The following is a 22,211-nucleotide window of genomic DNA, read 5'->3' on the forward strand; positions in this document are numbered from 1 at the left end:
CCCCTCCTCGCACCAATCCTAACCCGGATCGGCTCTTGAGAGTCCAATCACCGTCCAAGAGGGACGGTCCTTGCCGCTCAGGCCGCACCCCCCCTTGGGAGTGACACCACCATATCCAATAAGATTGGGAAGCTCCACAGCCTCTCAGGCTATTGGAGAAGAGGGCGAGGGACCAAAATAAGTGTCGGAGGCGGGGCGAGGAAAAGAGGAAGGCTGAAAGTAAGCGGCAGAGTATAGTCACCATTACCATTTTACGAGGACTGTCCCTCTATCTCTGGCGACCAGAGAAACTTCAGAACCAAAAATCCGCGCTGCTGTGCTGCGGAGAGGATCTCCATCCCGCCCCTGTATTGGCCCATGGTCTCAGACTGGCTCTCCCATTGGTGTTTTGCGCTGTCAGTCCGCTGCGCCGCTCCGTGCCCCGGAGCTTGCTGGGAGCTGTAGTCAGTGTTTTCCTGGGCCTGGAGACCTCGGCCAGACGGCGAAGGTTTTTCTCCTCAGCGTCTCTGAGAAGCTGCCGAGGATTCCCATCTTGGCCTCTGGCGCTTATTTCAGTCCCGGAATCCCTCAGGCCTAGCATGTCGGTTACCTTAACTCCCGTGACTCGCTACCTTCTGGCAATTTCCCTAGGGTAAGGGCACCTCAGGTCTGATTCTGGGGACCATGAAGTAGCCGAACTCTGGAATTGGGAACTGGACTTTTGATTGCTGGCGCGCAAGAAGTCTCTGTTTCATCCGTTCGGACGAGAGTGTACATGACCAAGGGAGTTAAATATTTGTCACCTGAAATTGTACCGTTATCACTGTCGGAAATTAATAGAGCAAGATTGGGCAGTGGTTAAGGTGTTTGTTTCGGTCCTAGGGATCGAACTCAGGGCCTCTTGGAGTGCTAAGCAAGCGTTTTAAGACTGAGTTAAACCCCCAGCCTGGGCCTCAGTTTTATCTGTCAATCAAGCGGGCCCCTGACTGGTCACAATGGGTGAGTGGAGGATGTCGGTGAGACGCAAGCCTTTAGGTTCACCAACTAATTAGGAAGATAGACATATCTGGCACCCTTAGCATTACAGTTTCCTTGTCTCTTTCTTGTACTGTACTGTCCTTACCAGAAGTCTTTGATTCCCTAATATGAGGCTTTGCAACGCCCAGTATTGGGGACCCTGATCTCCAAAATTCCAAACTGTAACACGCTACCTCCCTACCCTTCATCTGTTCTTATTTCCAGTCGCTTAAGCCTGTCTCATAAACCAGTCTGTCTCACTATTTTCTGTTTTATGACATTGCCTACTTGATTTGGACCCATAGACAGCTGTTTTATTGATGTCTTTATTATACTATAGAATTCATACTGTGGGGATAGTCCCTGAAGCATAACCTTTTAAAGATATGGAATGGGAGGGCTCCAAAATATGAAAAAACAAAAAGCTACAAAATAAAGCAGGTGAAATGTCTGGGTATTTCTGAAGCATTATATGTTAGTCTGGGAAGTGGTAGAGCAGTCGCCTTGCACGTGTGAAGCTCTGGGCTCAGCCCCGGCACAGCAAAAAAGGGGGGTGGGTGGAGAAAGATCTCATCTGATTTGTCTTCTTTGTGGGGGACCTGATCTAGTTCTAGTTGCAGCATAAGTAAAATATAGCACATCCATGAGTCAAAGACACGTTTATATAAAAATAAATTACATGTAATTTCTACATGCAATTTTCTAAATGTTCTTACAAAGGTCTTAAAATAGTCCTTACCTAGATTTCTTCAGCATGTTTTCCTTCAGGTTTACCCTGACTTTAAATCTGCTTTCTCTATTCCACCATGCTGGAGTAACTCACAAAAAAACTATATGGACTTGGGTTTGCTATATATTCTTGCTCTGAACGTCACCTCTACCTTCCCTGCTGCATAGTTATGCTTTGCTTCATCTCTTATTCATGCTGTATTACATTTCCTAAGGCAAGTGTGTCGGACTTCTCTTGTTTAAGAAGTGCTTTATAATTAATGTGTGCCTTATCTCATTTAATCTTCTAACAACTTTCATGAATCTCAAAGAGATTTGGTGGCCAGCTCAAAGTAATGTATCTGGACTTAAACACAGTCATATGATACCATGTCTAAGACTCTACCCCTGCGACTTCATCATTTTTCTGTCTTGAATTCTTAAGTATTAAATCTTTCACACAACTCCTAACTATCTAATTGAGTGAGAAGATGGGGCTATTGAAAGAATTCCTTCACCTTTTCGGCCTAAAAATCTATGATTCTTCACACTTCTTCTCTCATACCTCTTCTGATTGATGTTCTTCTATTCCAAATTTAGCCCCTCACGATCTTTGTTCTTTATCTGCTTCCATAAAACCTTGCTTCACCTATGTTTTCATCTGTCATTTATTAATGTGTTCTTTCTGCCAAGAATTATCATCAAATCCTGAAGGGAGAAACAAATCTTCCCTTAACCCAGCTCCCCTTTAACTTAATTAACTTTTGCAACTCTAAGCACTACATTTCTCAAAAGTAATTTCATTCTCTGCTTTTATCACCACCTTCTGAATATCATCATCACCACCCATTTATCCCTCTTCTCTTTTCCTGTTGAAATTTTTCTCTTGTGAGTCGCAAGTGACCATATTGCTGGCCTAGTCTCAATATATACTCTCTTTAGTATTTACCATTGTTATGTACTTCATCATCCTTAAAACTTGCTTTTCCTTTTTTCTTCTGTAATACTCTGCAGTCCTGGTCTTATAATCTTTCACACATTCTCCTCCATTGTATCCTCTACCCCACCCATACTTCCTCTTATGCAGTTGATTCTCAAATTCACACTTCCAATACTGACCTGTCTTCCAATTTTGTTTCACAAACATCTATTATAAATCTGCTCCCAAATATATCCCCATCAACTTAACCCCCAAAATGTATTAAACTTCTTTGCTTATTAAACTATGCTCTCTGAATTTTCCTAATCTGTTGTCTCCAGAGTATCATCATTCTCTCTTCCCTCCGGCTTGAAACCTTATAGTACTCCTGGCCTCATTTCTCTTTTCCTGTATCTAGGGATGTACCAGTTTCTTTCTATTCTTATTGCCAACACCTTACTGCATTTTTTTTTTTTGTTACCAGGGATCGAACTCTGGACCTTGCGCTTGCAAGGCAGGCACTGGAACCACTGAGCTAAATCCCCAGCCCTTACTGCATATTTTTAAGATAATACAGGTCTTTACCACCCTCACCTCAAATATCACAATAGTGTCTGAATTCTCCTTGGCCTCTGTTTTTTAATTGCTGTAATTCAACTTTCCAAATTAATTGTAAAAACATGCTAAAAAAAAAAAGTACAAGCCAGTCCTCATTCTAAAATCTTCAGCAGTTCCTCATCTCTGTGGGATATCTGGATTCCTTTATAGATTCATGAAGCCAACTTTTTAGGCACTCCCTAAATATTATCAAGCACATTTCTTGTTCTTTGACAATTTTTCTACAACATTCTTTATTATTTTAATGTACTCATCCTTATATGTCAGGCCTCCCTTTTACTATCTCCTTGAAACTTTCTCTGCATGATTTTTTAGGTCCCCAGATTTGAACTTGAATAGCTCTTTTGCCTATGTTATTCACCTTGCTGTTTGTGCTACCTTGTAGTACTGTTGTGTGTGTATGTGCCTATGTATATATTTACATGTATAACAAGTGCACATATATTATATATAAACATATATATAATTCATGGATATTCATGGATATACATATGTATTATCTTTCTCTCTGTTAAGATCAATAACTTGGAAATCAACCTAGTGCCTTCACCAGAGGCATTTGATAAGGACTTGATATTGATGAGGCAGGAAATGGTGTTCTCAAACAATGACAGAACTCACAGGATTACATTCAACCAAGAGTTTGGTGGATAGTACAGACCATAAATTATACAGGTTGTGATCAAGGGATGAAAGAAGATTAGTTAAGGATGCTCTATTCTTAGAATTATTAGTTCAGTGTCTTGCTCCTTGCTCACACATTGCTTCATCTGTCTGGGGACCCCAGATACCAAATAGTTACAGGGAAGTGTCACAGCCAGGGGGTTAGTGGTTCATAGCCATGCTTAAGTCTGTCCTTTGACCCTGTGCCCATCTCTAACTCCCAGTTTCCTTCTTCCTCCTTTTAGTCAAAACGCTTGAAAAGAACAGCCTACACTTGGTTCTCTAATTCTTTTCTTTGCATTTTACTCCTTAACATAGTACAGTCTGTCATTTGCCATCACTATTGCTCTGAAATTGCTTTTCCCAAAGTCACTGTAGCTTCCTATTTGGTAATTTCAATGGCTACTTTTTAGTTCTTACCAACCTGGATTTGCTATAGCTTTTGACACAGTTTTCTTCTTGAAACCTTCTCCTTTCTTGATTGCCATGCCCTATTCCTGATTTTCCTTCCACTTTCTATCCCTCTTACCACTCCTTTTTTGCCCTGCAATATACTACTTCCACTTGATTTTCTTTGTGTTTTTGTTTTTCCAGTACTGAGGATCAAACCCTGCACTTCACACATACTAGACAGGTGCTATTAAGCTGTATCTCCAGCCCTCCCCTAAACTTTTAAGTGTGCTGTTTGCCAGGGTCCTTAAACCCTGTTTTTCTTTTAATCTCTTCATCTTCCCTTGTTGGTGTGGGGTTTGGAGATGATTTATATTAAAGCACCAGTCTCCTGTTATGTGGGAGTTCATTTTACTATTAACATTATTATCTTCATTGTATCTCTGAATTCATGCCCTCCATTCCATTTGTACTACCTGCTTTGGTTCAACCTTTTATATTTTGTCTAGTTGGTATCCCTATTTCTAATCCATTTTTTATAATTCTTTTAGTGATCTTTGTAAAATTTCAATTTGACATGCTCCTTGGTAGCTCTTCATTACCTTTATTTACTCATCAAATATCTTTGGAGCACTACAGTAGCAGTTTCCAAGAAGGTAAGGACTTTTGACTCTGTGACAGGCACTAAAGATACTTCATTATTAGAATAAACAAAAAGCCCTGTTCTCATGGAATTTACCTTTATACCAATATACCAATTAAACATTATACAATTTACCAATATACAATTAACATTATAACTATACTATATAGTAGTTATATTTGTTATATAATCATTTTATTTTTATTATGCAAACATTTATTATATAATAATATATAGTAAACATTATAACTACATTGCCTAGATGGTGAGAAGTGCCATCATAAAAGATGAAGCATAGTGAACATTATCCATAGGGCAAGGTGGGAAGTGTTGCAGTTTAAAGGGAATGATCAGGATAAGTCTAGTTGAGAAGGTGAGATGTGTGCAAAGACTCGAAGGTGAAGGAGTGACCTATGCAGATGATTTGAAGGGAAAAAACGTAATTCAGGTAGGAGCCTGTGCTTTCTGAGAGAGGAGCAGGCCTAACATGTCTGAGCAATGGCGAGGAGGCCAGTGTGATGACCAGTGTGAGTGAGGGGGGAGGAGTAGGAGTTGCCTTCAGGATAAAATTCTGCATGTCTTTAGGTGACATGACTTTACTTCTGCAGTCCAGACAACCTCACTTATGCACTGGCCCATGCCAACCAACACGGAATTCTTTTTTTTTTTTTTTCTTTCCAACATGGAATTCTTAATAACATAGGATCATGCCTTATTTCTGTATCCTTAATGCAAGGCACAGTGGTTTAATTAATGTTTGGTGAGTGACTAAATGGCTGAGTTTCATGTTTCATGTCTAAGAGACTGATCATAATGACTGGGCAAATGACCAGAGAAATTTATTGCTTATTTCAAATAGGTCATTTTTGCCTTCAGACTTTTTAAAAAGGACCTGATTCCTAAAACATAGAATCTTTCATGCCATCTAGTGGAAGTATATACAATAAAACTACACTAATAAAGCTTGGACTGTGTTTCTGTTCTCTTTTAAAGTTTGAATTGAGACAGAGAAGGAAGGGCTTGTATGGGCTCCAGGACACAGTGCACTATGGGAGTTTTGATTTTCATTTAGAAATTCACTGTACCCTGAGATGATTCTTATTGTGAGCTCTAACAAGTACTGCTATTTTGTGATAAATGGGTAACTCCTCAACTTTGAGCAAGTGAAAATAAAATAAAAAAATGTGTGCTTTGGTGCTATCCTTGTGTACCTGCTTTGAGGTCAGACTGCAACTGACCTAAAAGACAAGAGTTCCATTACCGTAATTATGTAAGTGCCTTTTAGAAAAAAATCTTCGTTATTTGCTCTTTCACCTCTTCACACGTGGCACTGCGTTGTCTGACAAATCATCTGCCCGGATCCCCAAAGATTCAATAGTTGATGTGGTGAGGAAGTGGCAATCTTGGTTGGTTTAGTATAAATATGGGTGGTTTTTTAAACTATTTATACTTATCACACATACTGTTCATTTCTTTCTGTGGACTTCCTTTTCTTTATCACACAATGTAGCTCTTTGTTAACTTTTTTGAAATATTTTTTAAAAATCACCTGCTACACATTTTATTTATTTATTTATTTATTTATTTATTTATTTATTTATTTTTGGTACTGGGGATCGAACTTGGGTCCTTGCGCTTTCGCATCGGGTGGTGAAACCACTGAGCTAAATCCCCGGCCCCACATGTTTTATTTTTAAAATGTAGATAAATGTTTTATGGGGCCGGGGATTTAGCTCAGTGGTTCCACCGCCTTTCCCACAGGTGCAAGGACCCGAGTTCAATCCCCAGTACCAAAAAAAAAAAAGATAAATGTTTTATTATTGTATTATTTTTTACCTAAATTTATCTTCCATATAACACATACATAACCAACTAAGATAGTAATAATATAAAGACACTAGAATATTTAGAGATTAGATTTTCTACTGTGTATTGCGATAATGCCTGTGATTAAACTTAGAAAAGCGGTTGTGGCGTGTTCATGCTGTTATGTTAAAGAATTGGTCATGAAAGTTATGTTTTGTGTTGGTGGTAATATTATATTATAATTTATCATGCACTTTTTCCTCTTAATATTCCTTATTGTATTTTATAAACATGTCATCTTTCAAGATTAATCATGAAAATTTTAGTTTAAAGGGACTTTTTATCTGGAATATGTTGCCCTCTGACATCTCCATGGCTTGTTCTCTGCTAGAATAGTAAGTCAGTGAGGGCACAGGCTCACTGAGTCTGCTGAACTGTCCTTGTCTTTAGTCGGGTTGGCTGTTAGATCCAGGCACCTATGGCCCCCAACCCTGGGCCCTTTCCTTTGAAGGAAAGTCTGCTGGCTCTTCTCCAGCAAAATCCCTTCTAAAAGTCAAGAAATTCCCAGAGTACTCTCTCTTTATCCTATCCCCCCTTAACACATTCCAGACTGGCTTCCAGCTTCCCAGGACCCCAAAACTTTCTGAAAAATAGCCAAAATCCTGCTTGCAGGGCCCATACAGGCCTCTTCCCCACCTGTAGATTGCAGAATAAATGCATACACAGCTTGACCTCAGGACAGCTGTTGAGGGTGGTGGAACTTGATCGGGTGTTGTGGGGTATCCACATACACATATGTGAGGACCCTAACCCTAAGGAGATGGAAAATAGGCCAGAGGCTTCTGTCCAGATGCTCCTGACCCTCAAATGTTGGGGGTGGGTCTGCCTCCTATAAAATCTAGCTTCCCGCACGTATTTAATGCCATTTAAATCGGCACTAAGTGAGAACCTATATTGTGCCAGATACTGTGCTCGATATTCAAATAAATTATCTCAGTTAAACATTATCCTTACATAAAGAAGGTTCAAAAGAGTCTTACTACACAACACACACCTGATAAGCAAAACGCATAATCCATATCCTCAGGAAGTAAGCGTTCTACATGTACCAAAATTGTGTGTGTGTGTGTGTGTGTGTGTGTGTGTGTGGTTAGCCCTTTTTATATGTGGATTTGGTGTCTGTGGATTTAACCAATTGTGGGTTGAAAATCTTTGTAAAAATTACATTTATATTGAATATGTACAGAATTTTTCTTGTTATTATTCCTAAAAAATATAGCATAACAACTATTGACATAGCATTTACATTGTATTAGGTATTATAAATGATCTGGAGATGATTTAAACCATATAAGAAGATATGTATAGGCTCTGGGCAAGTACTATACTACCATATACAAGGGACTTCTGCATCTACAGATTTTGATATCTGCAGGAATCCTATAGAACTAATCTCCTATGATACCAAAAGACAACTGGATGTCTATGTGGAAAATATTTATATATATAATACATATACCTAATACATATGTACACACACAATTTTAAAAAAAAATAGAGAAAATAATGTGCTTTATAAAAATATACAAATAATTTCAGAGTATAAGTAGTAAATCTCTCGTGCCAAGTCCCATGTTAGAAACAACAGGGCCCCCAATTTTTTTTTTTTTTTTGGTACAGGGGATCGAACTCCTATCCTTGAGCTTGCGGGGCAGGTGGCAGAACCACTGAGCTAAATCCCTGGCCCCTCAACTTTTTGTTAAAAATATTCATACATTTTAAAACTTATCATGAAAAAAAAACTTATGAAATATTTTTAAACTCTTTTTGCAGGGATGAGGTGACCTTTAGCTATGTGGTATATGCAAGCATAAGGAAAAGTATAATGAACTCCCAAGTACCCATTGCTCAACTTCACCAGATAATAGCATTCTGTCTTTTTGGTTTAGTATACTTCCCCAACTTTTATAATTATTTTTTTCTTTACTGGTGCATCTTAAAGCAAATCCTAGATATCATGTCATTCTATTAAATTGTATTTAATAAAGTATTAATATTAAGACACCTATTTGTAAAGGTTTAAATGTAAAGATGGAAATATTTTGAATTTTCCATGAAGACTTAACAAATATATACCAATTTTACTCGATTTTTAGAATGTTCTCCTTCATTTCAAAAAGGACTCAGGTTGGAGTTAGGCATTTGATAATGACTCTTATAACAATAAATAGAATTTACATGTTGCATATATGTACATGTTCTTATACCATTCACGTCATCCTGTTTTCTTTGCAGGATACTGTGAGATCACATCTTTTTATTTTACACTTGGACCGCTTTCTATTTTTTCCTTTCCTTTTTTTTGGAAGAGCTCCAGAAAATGGTAAGCAAATAAATGCCTTTTTCCTTCACTTCTCTGAGATAAAACCTGTAAATGATTATAAAAGAGGAGGATATGATTTAATATAATCCCTTTTCTAATTCAGATAACAGCTAGCTTTTCTGAACAAAAGTGCACTTGGTAACACCATTTAAAGCATGAGTAGATTATAATATATCATGGCATATGGAGAAGTCTATGCATTAGTTCCAGGAATGTTGCTAAGAAATATAAATAACTAATGTTCCTAGTTGCAAGAAAATATAAATAATCCCCACTCATTGAGGCAAAGCCTAGTTATGTATTTTTAAATTGACAGCTATGATTTTTTCTTAAATACCTGTTTGTTAGGTGTTACTTAAATCTATACCTCATATAAATACATTTTCATTGATTTGCACAGTGCACAGGTCCTGAAAGCTCTTTTTCCCGCTATTAATATACAGTACATGATATTGATGTTTTCTGGGAATTTGGTGTGATAAATATTTTTATTCATCAGCATTCCATGCCCCTCAGTCAGAGTCCTGTAAAGGAAACATTTGGAGTGATGCTATCTGGAGCATTGCACTGAGGAGGTGGGGTACAGGGACAATGCTCCTGACTATCTGCATTTGAAAAGCCAACAGGCAGGACCTCAGTGGAAAGGTTTAGAGACTTATTTGGAGAATGCCTTTGGAGAGGAAAGCACTTTCTCCTCACATATGGAACCAGTGTGGTGTGGAGCAGTGCTGTTGGAGACTATGAGGTAGGAAGAGTGGAGGATGGCTAAAGTCCCTTCTAAGCCACCTTACACACTCCTACTGCTCCAGACCTGTGCTGGCCCATATGAGAGCCATTAGCCACATGTGATATTGAACACTTTAAATGTCCAAATTAAGATAATACCTTAAGTGTACAATAAATGCTGGTTTTCAAAGATTTATTGTGGGGGAAAAAGAGGATGTAAAATATCTCGTAGTTATGATTTAGGTCTGGAATCTCCTCAAAGCCTCCTGTGATATAGCTGGCTTCCTGTTAGGAGGTGTGGCTTAGTCAAAGGAGGCTGATCACTGGAGGTGTAACCTGGAGGAGTATAGCTCCCTCTCTGGCTCTTTCCTTTACTCTCTGCTTCCTGGTACCATGACTTGAGTAGCTTTCCTCAGCCATGTCCCTCTGCCATACTGTTTCTGCCTTGGAGCTACTAGGCATGGACTAAATAAACCTCTCCTCCTTTAAGTTGTGGGTGTCAGGTATTGTGTCTCAGGGACAAGAAAGTGACCAAGACACTCATTAATGTTTCTATTGATTGCATATGGAAATGATAATTTATTAACTTATTTTTATAAATTTTAAATATAAACTTTTTGTTTTAGAGCAGTTTTGGGTTTGCAGCAATATTGAGCAGAAAGACTTCTCATATACCTCTTCTCCCCACATAGGTTTAGCCTCCCTACCATCAATATCTTGTACCAAGGTAGTGGATTTGTTATAGTTATGAATCAAAATTGACATTATCACTCAGATTTCACAGTTTTCATTAGAGTTCACACTTGATATTGTGTGTTCTATGAGTTTTGACACATGTATGCCATATATCAACCATTACAGTATTATACAAAATATATTCACTCTCTAAAAATCCTTTATGCTGCACCTATTTATTCATTTCTCCCTCCTTTTACACTGCTGGCAACTACTGATCTTTTTAACTGTCTCTATAGATTTGTCTTTTCCCAGAAAGTCATGTAGTTGGAATCATATAGTATGTAGCCTTTTCAGATTGGCTTCTTTCACTTGGTAATATACATTCAAGTTTCCATTATGTAATTTCTGGCTTGATGTCATTTCTTTTTAGTTTGGAATAATAATTCATTTATGGATATACTACAGTTTATTTATCCAATCATGATAATATTCTAATAAAAATAAAATCTATTAAAATCCATTATTAGATATATTTTCCTTTTTTGTTTTGGCAGTGGTAGGAATTGTTTGTTTATTTGTTTGTTTGTTTGTTTTGAGACAGGGTCTCGCTTTGTAATTCAGGCTGGCCCTGAACTCACTATGTAGCCCAGGCTGTGGTCTGGTCTTGTAGCCCAGGCTGTAGTCTCGGTGGTCCTCCTGCCTCTGCCTCCCGAGTGCTGGGATCACAGGCATACACCACCACACCCAGCTAGTGCTACAAAGAAGAATCCCCTTCTTTAATTTTTTGTGAGACAAAGTCTTGCTAAATTGTTGTATTAGTCTGCTTTCCTATTACTGGGACACAGTACCCAACACCCACAATTTAAAGGAAGCAGCTTTAATTTAGCTCATGGTTTCAGAGGATTGAGAACATGGTTGGTAGGCTCCAAGGCAAGAGCATCATGGCAGAAAGGTATGGCAGAACAGTGGTACTTAGTTCATGGTGGCAGGAAGCAGAACAGGGGAGCCGCATGAGAGAGGAAGGGGTGAGCAGAGCAGGGGAGCAGCACAGATAGAGGCCCTAGGTCACACCTCTGCAAAACTACCCAGAACTCCTAGAAATGTGCTCCACCAATCCCCAGGATGGACTCCAGAACCAATTGAGTTGACGCTCAACCTTCACCCCCACTTTCCACCCCTTGCCAATTTCCTACCCAAATACATCTCTTTAAACTACACATAATCTCCAAATAAAGACAGTAGGAAGTCCATAATTCCACTAACATAATACAACTATCCTGTATACAATCATAAATGCAACAGTTACTTCCCCAAAGTCTCAGTAGCTCTAGCATTTTTCAAAGGTTCAAGTCAAAGTCTCTTCTAAGACTCAAGAGAAGTTAGTTAATCCCAAGGGACAATGGCACAGAGTAAATTTTCCTATTCCAAAATGGAAAAATGGATAAAAAAGAATTGAACCAAAGTAAAACCAAGACCCAGTGGGACAAACATTAAGTCCTGTAGCACCATATCCATCATCTGGAGTACACGGTGGTAAAATATGAGTTCTAAAGGGCTTGGGCAGCCCCACCCCTATGGCCTTGCTGGTTGCAGCCCACAGAGCCTATCTTTTGGGCAGGCTCCATTCACAGATATAGTTTCCCTCAACAGATATTCCCATGTTCTTGGCATCTCTGACTTCCTGAGGTCTCCACTGCACCTGCAGCTCCATACCCACAGCTTCACACACTGCCCTCTCAGCAGCTCCTTCCCTAGCCTCCCACCCCTTCCTGTGAAATCTAATTGGAATCCTCCCTGATCTAACAATGCTTGCATTCTGCATGCTGATAAATCCAGCAGCATGAGGATGCCAAGGTCTCCTGACAGCATAAGAAGTAGCCAGACCCCCTTGGACCACAGCTGCAGCTGCCTCTCAGTGCCTGGATGTCTGAACACTGTGAAATGAATCTTGGAAAACCAATTCTTTAGCAGACCCTTCTTGAGCAGGGTTTTCTTCAGGTCTCTCTAGGGATTCTCTTCTCAAATGAAAGGTTGACACTTTTGTACCCTCTGATGGGTAGGATCTTGTTGATTCCTGAGATGCCTCAAGGGATCTTTCTTTTTGTGACTATACAAAGTACTTGGTTTATTTTTAACAATGATCCTCTTTTCAGTGACCACATCTCCAGTCTCTGGCAAAGTCTCAGGACCTGGGCAAAAATGTAGACAAATTTTCTCCCAGAGTGTAACACATATGGCCAATAGTCCAATTGCCAATAGTCTTTTTCCCAGCTGAAACCTCCTGAATTTGGCCTTTAGTGTCTACATCCATGTCAGCATTGACTCAGCTTACAGCTTTTTAAGGCTTCTCTAGCCCACATCTCCATACTTGACAAATGCCTACTGCCAATGAATTCTAAAGGGTTCTAAACCATATCATCATGTATAGTCACAGCAAGGGCTCCATTCCAAGTACCAATTTTCTGTATTGGTTAAATTTCCTATTCCTGGCATCTACCATTTAAAGAAGGAGAGGTTTGGTTTATCTCATGGTTTCAGGGGATTCAGAACATGGTTGGCAGGCTCCAAGGCAGGAATATCATGGTGAAAGGGTATGGCAGAGTGAAGTTGATTAGTTCATGGTGGCCAGGAAGCAGAGCTGGGGAGCAGCACAAAGAGGAGCAATTGAGGGACCGGACCTAGACCCCAGACACACCCAGAAACATTTTCCACCAACCCCTAAGGCAGACCCACTTTCCTCCTTCTTCTCTTCCTTATGTGGCTATATTCTAGCATCTGGACACCAAATCTCAGAGAGTCTGTTTCTCTGCTATTCACCACTCCATCATCTTCCTAGAAGTCCCCTGGACTGTGAGTTCTTTAGAGTCAAGGACTGTGACTTACTCATCTTTCTGTAAACTGTAGCCAACCTGGGCTTTCTCATGATGTTTATTATATAAAGCAATAATTGCTTTTTCTATGAGGTACATAGTTGTTTTATGTAATTCCATTCAAAAGGAAAAACTTTAAAAAAGAAAAAAAGAAAAGAAAACCTTGATGTTTTATTTGGCTTGCAAAGCTTTACTACTGATAGCAGTATTTCAGATTAGACTTTTACAAAATATTAAAAATAGCTCCCAGATCCCCATTATTATCCTTGTAAAAGTCTTCATGAAATATCCCTGACAATCCCAGGAAAAATTGTTGATTGTTTCTCTCAGCTCCAACAGCCATGTTTCTGCCCATATATTATAGCACTTTGCCAGAATGGGTGGTGGTATGGAGAGACAGAAAATAAGGTGAGTAGGAAGGTACAAAGATAAAAAGAATTGTTTTTAAGATTTTGGAGTTTAGTGAGAGATATAGCCTCATGAGCAATAATGATAGTTTTTCCTCATATTTGTAGTTTACAATGCAGTTTCACATCTTTTCATTCTCACAAAGGCCCTGTGAAGTAGGTGTTATTAGCCCCTTATTGTTAGTCAACTTTCTATCTCTGTGACAAAAATGCCTGGGATAATCAAGGAGGAAAGAGTTATTTTGGTTCACACTTTTGGAGTGTATTAGTCAGCTTTCCCGTCAATGGGACAAAATACCTGACATTCATAACTTAAAAGAGGAGAGGTTTAATTTAGCTCAGGGTTTTGGGAGATTTAGTTTGTGGTTGTCTGGCTTCAAGGTAGAAAAGGCATGGCAGAGGGAAGCTACTCAGTGCATGGCAGAGTAGTAAGGAAGGAGCCAAAGATAAGTCCATGGTCATTTGGCCTTGTTGCTTTGGACTTCTGCTGGCACAGTACATAACAGTGGGAGCATGGGGCAGAGGAGGTCTGTTCACTTCATGGCAGCCAGGAAGCAAAAACAGAGAGACAGGAAAGAGTTGAGGAACCCAATGTCCCCTTCAAGGGCACATCCTTAATGATCTGACTTCTTTTCTACCTTTCTCTGGGGGACATTTAAGATTCAAATCACAACATACCACTTTTTATTAGTACACATTTATAGTACATATGACCACATTTATCTCAGGGAGTTGCCAAATGTATATGACATATCTTATTTCTTTTTTTTATCCCCTTCCCCTCCTCTACCTCCCTCTTCTTCCATCTCTTGGATCCCTTCATGTACACACACATACACACACGTATAATTCCTTTTGGCACATGTTTGGAGTACATAATTATCATGCTCTTCATATGGACTCGGTACACGTATACAACACATCACAATTCCTTTTTTAAAAAATCTCCTTTCCCTTCCCTTTCTCAAGTCCCTCCATCTTTTGGTTCCTTTCCATATGCTAAAGATCTACAGTGGACCCTTGACTTACAAATTCAATTCATGGGTGAGGGCTGTTTTAACTCAAGTTGGTCAATTGCCTTCAGTCTCTCTCCTGTGTAATTTTAGGCCATACTTTCTTCCAGGCAGGTCTCAGTGTCCTTAAAGAGACATTGTCCCAGGGTTTCTCAATTAACCCCACACAGGAAAGGATGTTGTAATATACCTTTCAGAAGTCTTTAAGGGTTAAATTGGTATCTGAGACCATCTGGAAGCACAAGTGGCTGGCATTCAGGTTGTAACTCAAGACTTTGGTCATTGTTGTTCATCTATCAGGCTGGTCATAACTTGAGGATCTTCTATATCTTGCTATTTTCTATCGTCTATCTTTTATGTTGGTCTTTATTTATATTTTGGGTTTCTCATATAAGAAAAACCATGTGATATTTACACTTGTGTGTCTGATTTATTTCATTTAATTTTCATCTCAAAGTTCATCCATTTTCCTACAAATGACTCAATGTTTATCCTTTTTATAGCAGAGTAGTACTTCATTGTGTATAAATACCAAATTTTCATTATCCATTCATCTGTTAATGGACGGATAGGCTGCTTCCAAGATTTAGTTATTGTTAACATTCCATTTTAATAACAGTATTTTTGTTTTTGCAGTACTAGGGATTGAACTCAGTGCTTTGGGTATACTAGGCAACCACTCTACACTGAGCCATACTCCCAGCCCAGTGATGGTGTTAATACAAGCCAGAATGTACTATGAAAGTAAGAGATTTTCTTTTCTTTTTTCTTAGATATTAGGAATTTCCTCATATCTAGGGTCTACTAATTAAAAATCTATACCTCCTTACCAAATTCTATAACACCATTCCTTTTTAAAATTATGTAGATACAGGGCTGGGGATTTAGCTCGGTGGTGCTGCCACCTGTGTCGCAAGCACAGGGTCCTGAGTTTGATCCCCAGTACAAAAAAAAAATTATGTAAATACAACCTGGGCTGCAACTTTACCTTTCACCAGAAGGAAGTACAGTCTTAGCACCTCAGATTGAAAATTCCTCAAGTGAAAAGTATGGGAATAGGTCAAGTCAGTTTCTTTTCTAGCTTAGTACATCCTTAGGTATATAACCCTGTAGATTTATCCAGGACAAAGGACTACATAACACATGTGTGCAATGGATGAAAACTAGAACATTTATAGATATAATCATTATTAGAGGGGTAGATTTAGGACTGATTTTTTCAATATGAAATTTTAAATTGTCCATAATTTTTATTATATGGACATATCTAAGTTCCTTTGCACATTATTAACTGAGGAAAGTTGAGAATCACCTGTTTTTTGGGGGTTTTTGTTGTTGTAGTGGTGGTGGTGCTAGGGATTGAGCCCAGGGCCTTTGCACTGAGCTACATTTCCAGCCCTTTGTAATTAAAAAAAAATTTTTTTGAGACAAGGTCTTGCTAAATTGCTGAGGCTGGATTTGAACTTGAAATCCTCCTATCTCAGCCTTCCAGAGGGCTGGGATTACAGGCCTGAAACACTATATCTGGCAAGAATCACCCATTTGTCTTAATAGATTCTTGGATTATTTGGCCCTCTTGTTGAGTAGTTGTTTTCTCTCTCTATCTCCCAGCAAGAATATCTCCTTCCCATCTTTTTTCAGGAACAAGCATAGAACCTGCAAGATTGATTGGATTAGGCCAAGCATCGTGCCACGTTGACTTGGGAAAGACCTATTCTTCTATTTTTCAACATTATCACTTTGAACTAGGCCTAATAGATGCTTGCTTTTTTCTTCCTAAAGCAAAATACTTGTATTCCCACCATGCTTCAAAAGAGTGGTTCTTGGGTCACAAATCAAAATCAACTAGAGGCAGCAAGATTAGTTGAGAGGCTAGGCCAATTGTTCATTTGAGTGCTAATGCAAATTTGAACAGAGTCCTGCGACCTCTTCTTCCCACACCTGGCAAGGAGCTGACTAATTATTCCTTTTTCTTTACTGAGAAAATGCAGATCTGAAAGGCCCTGGAAACTCTTGGCAGAATAATAACCTGCTACCTTTTCTGTGGTTTGAGGGCTCCCTTTTCTAACAAGGCCATTTTCTTAATAGGAGCCTTCCACAGCATCTCAGTTGCCTATTGTCTCTTCCTGAAAATGTGGTGTTACTATGGGGGAGGCTCAGTTTCTATTGTAATGGGGGCAGGGAGACCATGCTGTGCTGGAACACTTGGCGCTGATGAGTCCGGTGCAGCTGCTTCTGGCCTGGGTGGTATCTCAAGAGTGCAGAGTATTGCCCTGCTCCTTCAAATCAACTTGTAAGATTTTCCCCAGATAAGTACTTTTATGTTTTCATTAAGTAATGCTGGAGATAAGTGTGTCTATGTCCCTTTTGTATGACACTGACCAGCACACAGATGTCTTCAGTCTTTAAAGCCTACAAAAAATCAAGGGTTTTATTAAGAAGGGAAGAAAAAACAAACAAATAATTAAAAAAAAGATTGTTTCCTGAGAGCCTTGGGACAAAAGGGATTGTAACTTACCTCTAGCCCAAAGACAGCCTAGTACTTGGCAATTCAGTTAGTCGCATGAAGCCCAACTGCCCTTCTATGGCTCACTTGTGCTCCTTTGAAGACTGGACCCACACTGGTTTTATTTTTCATCTTTTCATGTTCTATGGTCTTTTGTAACATTTAAAATAGTAACCTGTGCTTTGGGGAGGCCATTAGCCAATTCAGTTGCCTTAACAGCAACTACCTGCTGAGCCATTATGCTCTAGTTTTCAAGTGTCCTCTGACCTGGTTTGAATTGATAGCTGTCTGTATGAGACTTTCTGTTGTATCCCAGCCGTTCAAACATTGAACAGCTATTCTTGGTCAAATGGAGGAAAAAAACCAAATTTGTTCATATCTTTCTTGTTCTAATTCCTTGATACTCATTTACTCTGCCAACATATATACTTAATAATAGCTAATTTTATTAGTTCCTTTATATATGCAAGTGTTATGAACTAAATTATTCCCCCAAATTTATATGCTGAATTCCTAGCCCCTAGTATATCCCCAAATATGAACGGATTTGGAATGGAGCCTTTAAAGAGATAATTAAGCTAAATGGTATCAAATGGGTGGGACCCTAAACCAGTTATTTCTGATGTCCTTACAAGGACAGAAGAGACAACAGGCCACACTCACATAAAGAAAAGGACTGCTATAAAATAAGAACCAAGATGCATTATGTAAAGGTACAATTCCCAATGAGAAATGTAATTGTGTTATATACCTAAAATGTACCAATAAAAGAATTTAACAAAAAAAAAAAAAAGAAAAGGACTGCGAGGACACAGAAAAAAGATAGATGTTCACACTACAAAAGCAGGCCTAGCTAATTCCTTGATCTTGAATCTCCAGACTCTAAAACTATGAAAAATAAATTTATTTAAGCCACCCCTCCTGTGGTATTTCATTACGGTAGCCTGTTTTAGTTACTTTTCTTGTTACTGAGACAAAATACCTGACACCCAAAGTTAAAGGAGTAAAGGTTTATTTAGCTCACAGTTTGTAGAGGTTTCAGTTCATAGTTGGCTGGCTCCAAAGCAGGATGGCATGGCAGAGGGGCATCGCAGAGGAGAAAGAGTTCATGGCAGGGAGATGGCAAGAAGGCAGCAAAGCAGAGAAGCAGCAGCAGCAAGTGACAAGCAATGGCAACAGCAACTCTCTGTCTCATATTTTATCCAGGCTACTCATCCTTAGGGCCGGTAGTACTCACACCCTTAATCCTATCATTGCACTGGGAGTCGGTCCCAGCATCCCATCCTTGATCCTAGCTTCTCACACCCTAGATGTAACCACCTCTGAAAAGCCCCATCTGCAATGGCATGAGTCTTTGAGGGGGCATCTAGATACAAGCCATAACATAGCCTTAGCAAACTAGCACAGCCAGATGATGTAATACCTGCTTTTTACTATTTGTCTCATTTAATTGTCATGGTAATTGAATGAGGTAGATACTACTTAAACAGGGACTCCAATTTAAATTTTTCCCACAGCAGCAGCTCTGCTCAGAATATGCTCAGGCCTGACTTCAAAAGTAGATATGTAAAATAATCTGAGGGCTGGGGATTTAGCTCAGTGGTTCCTCCGCCTGCCTCGAAAGTGCAAGGACCCAAGTTCGATCCCCAGTACCAAAAAAATAAAAAATAAAATAAAATAAGGTAAAATAAAATAATCTGGCTTTTGGTGAGGTGAGAAAGGGGTTTAATGGAGCCAGCCATTTTCCTGACATACATACATATGTATATCTTTGTTCAGATTATGTCTACCTATGTGTACTCCTTATTCATTATGTTAGAGTTGCACAAGATAAATTTTTAGAGTGAGTTTGGATGAAGCTTGCAGTTTCACAACCAGCCTTTGTGTCAGAAGGCTTGAGTATTATTAGGAGTCATCATCGCCTCCTGTAGGGGGAGGAGCTATTGTCCTTACAGACAGCTAAGATCTTCATGAGCAACAAAACAGAGAGCTCCCAAGATGTCCTCATACCTTAATACAAACAATAAACATGATAGCCAATAGTTATACAGTGTTTTAAATCTTACATAGCACTGTTATATATGTTTGTGCTCTTTAAAAATAGTATGGATTGTGATGAAAAATTTGGGTTTGAATTCTGGTTAACCTGTTAGCTGTGTGATCATGAGCGTTACTTAACCTGTCAGGGTTTGTCCTCTGTAAAATGGTGATAGTGATGGTACTAGGGACAAATGATATTCACTTTCTACAATAAGGATTGAATGAGAGAAATAGAGTATGATGTTTGATACATAGTAGGCATTCAGTGTCCTTTCCCTCTATAAAGGTGGTATTTGCATCAGTGAACCTCAGACACCCATAATAGTTACATGTCTACATTGGTAGCATATTCTCATATTACACAGTGATTCTTGACTCCAACAATAATGCATAGAGGTGCTAATCTCTGTATTGCAAAAAAGTATTCCCTACCTCCTCGGTGAGAATCACATCTATACTGAAATGCGAAGTATCTCTGATTAGTTTGATATTTTTGTGATACTTTATCCTTCATTCTTACTGCTTTATTCAATGAAGTAAACATTTACCTCCATAGAACAATCTGTTAAGTTATTGAGAAAGGTAGTTGAGAAACTACTGTCTCACATGTAGGTAGATATCAGAGAGTATCTTTTAACTGGGTTGATGGAAATAGTGGGAAGGTGGAGCGTACAAAGAACTTAGAGAAGAGTTTATTTGGCCATTGGGTAAAATTTATTAAAGGGCAGGTGAGAGGAAGTGAACACAATTGTCCTTTTTTCTTTTAGAGTCTTATTTAACAAGATGTAAGTTGGGTTTCTCTAGGGGTACTTGCTGCTTTTCCCTAGAAACTGCTATCTTTATCCTCTAACCCTGTCATATATCCAACCTCATCTACCCGAGGTATAAGATGTGAACTAACCACTTGAATCATTTATGGGTGTCTTAACCATCTCATTAAAGTCATATCAAGTACCATAAGGTCCAACAATTTTATCTGTTAAAACCTAATAGTTCTCTCTCTAATAATAATGGAATGGTCACAAATAGTTTGGTAACTGCGAATATGGAAGACCAGAGAGAAAGGAAATAGTTTCAATCTGCCACGAATAGCTCACAGGCTAGATTAATTGTGCATCACTTTTTGCTTGTTCTAAGGAAAGCATGTAGGACCAAAGTGTCTAAACTTCATATTTGAAGTAATGATTAGGGTTTTGGTTAAAGAACCTTACAATTGAAAATAATAAAGATACTTTGTAGGCCAGGCAATATATTTGAAGTAAAGAGAAAAGAGAAAGCTGAAGGTCAAAGTTATGATTTTTCCAGACAGTAACAACATGCGGAGCAGCCACATACTCCAGTAGACAAGGACTCCTGGGGTGATAATTACAGACCTCCCTTTTCAGGCTGTGACTTAACTGTTCTGGCTCAGCAGACATCATTAGTAAACAAGACTGATTTGTTTGACCCTCTTTCATAGGGCAAATTTCCAAAGGTGGCCTGGATCCCCATTGTTATTTTATCATCATCTTCAAGGGAGTCTAACTGCACAAGAATGAAAAAATAAAACATGATTTTGTGCTAAATTGCATACATAGACTAAAGAAGAGATTAAGATTATGGTGTGTGTTGGACCACTGAGAGAAAGCACACAGGAAAAGAATTTTTGCTGCACCTTGAGGGTGGGTGAAATTTAAAGAAAGAAGGGAGAAAGTATATTCTTTCTGCTTATTTATTTTTACTTATAACTCCCATATTGATATTCCTTGCAATGATTCAGCAAAAATTGTTCAGGCATACAGTAAGACTGTCTTAATTAGAGAGTGTAGGTAGATGTGTGAAGACTTCACCAGCTGGATGGAGAGGAGGAATTATGTGTATCATCAGTAGAACCAAAGCACACTATCTATTACATTTTATTATGCAATAATAACCCCTGCACAGCCTTTTCCCACAATTCATAATGCCAGATAGAGGCCATTTTCCACTTAAAACAAGTGTTCCTACAACATAGGTATAGCTGGTAGCTCTTACTTCTCCTTGAAGTTTGGCTTGTTTGTCCCTTCAAATGTTTTTATACTCCTGAAATGTTTTAGCCTTTGGCATTTAGATTTGAATATTTGCAGATATTTATGGTGGACATCATCTTCTGGTTTTTGGTGTACCCATCTGTTTTCTAGTATATCTTCTATGTGCTTATGGACAAGGCCAAAGAATTAACATGGATTAGGAGTGTATGCATTTTCAATTTGATTCAGCTTTCGTCTTTGTTGTGGCTTGAATCTAAACTGTCCCTCAAAGGCTCACATGTGAAAGGCTTGGTCATCAGTCAGTGGCACTATTGAAAGGCAGTAGAATGTTTAAGGGGTAGAACCTTGTGGTAGGAAGTTATATCATTGGAGGGATGCCCTTGAAGAAGATATTAGGACCTCAGCCCCTTCTTTCCTCTCTCTCTAAACCTCCAGTTGCCTTGAGGTGCACACCTTTGCTTTACCACGTGCTCCCACCCATGATATTCTGCTTCACCAAATGCCCAAAAGCAGTGGGCCAACTGACCATGGGCTAAAACCCTTCAAAGCTGTGACCCAAAATAAATCTTTTCTTCTTTAAGTTTATTTTCTCAAGTGTTTTTTTACAGGGACAGAAAGCTAATTAATATAGTCTTTCTCTGCAAAAGGTCTGTTGGGACCAAGTTGGGAATACTATAGGGCAGAGTTGTTTGGAAAATCCCCTAGGAATTTACCCTTTGGCAATTACATTTTCTATAGATTATATATTTCTACCAAATACTAGTATGACTCTTGGAAAGTTATGTTACCTGAGGATATCCAGTGGATGACACTACTCCCTGGGCCTATGGGTCTTT

General features: G+C 38.9%; 1 long non-coding RNA gene across 2 annotated transcripts in view; it reads left to right on the forward strand.

Annotated features, from left to right (window-relative positions):
- Positions 1 to 19: 19 nt before the first annotated feature.
- LOC110350993 (uncharacterized) overlaps positions 20 to 22,211 on the forward strand; it is a 100,660-nt gene continuing 78,468 nt past the window's right edge. For both annotated transcript variants that reach the window (XR_002397984.2, XR_015452057.1), the window contains exons 1-2: positions 20 to 631; positions 9,039 to 9,126. This is a non-coding gene — a long non-coding RNA (uncharacterized LOC110350993). The remainder of the gene's footprint in view (positions 632 to 9,038; positions 9,127 to 22,211) is intronic.

This window comes from Heterocephalus glaber, unplaced genomic scaffold (genome assembly GCF_053883595.1).
Source record: "Heterocephalus glaber isolate CG9 unplaced genomic scaffold, H.glaber_assembly_v1.0 deba00001442, whole genome shotgun sequence".
NCBI lineage: Eukaryota > Metazoa > Chordata > Mammalia > Rodentia > Bathyergidae > Heterocephalus > Heterocephalus glaber.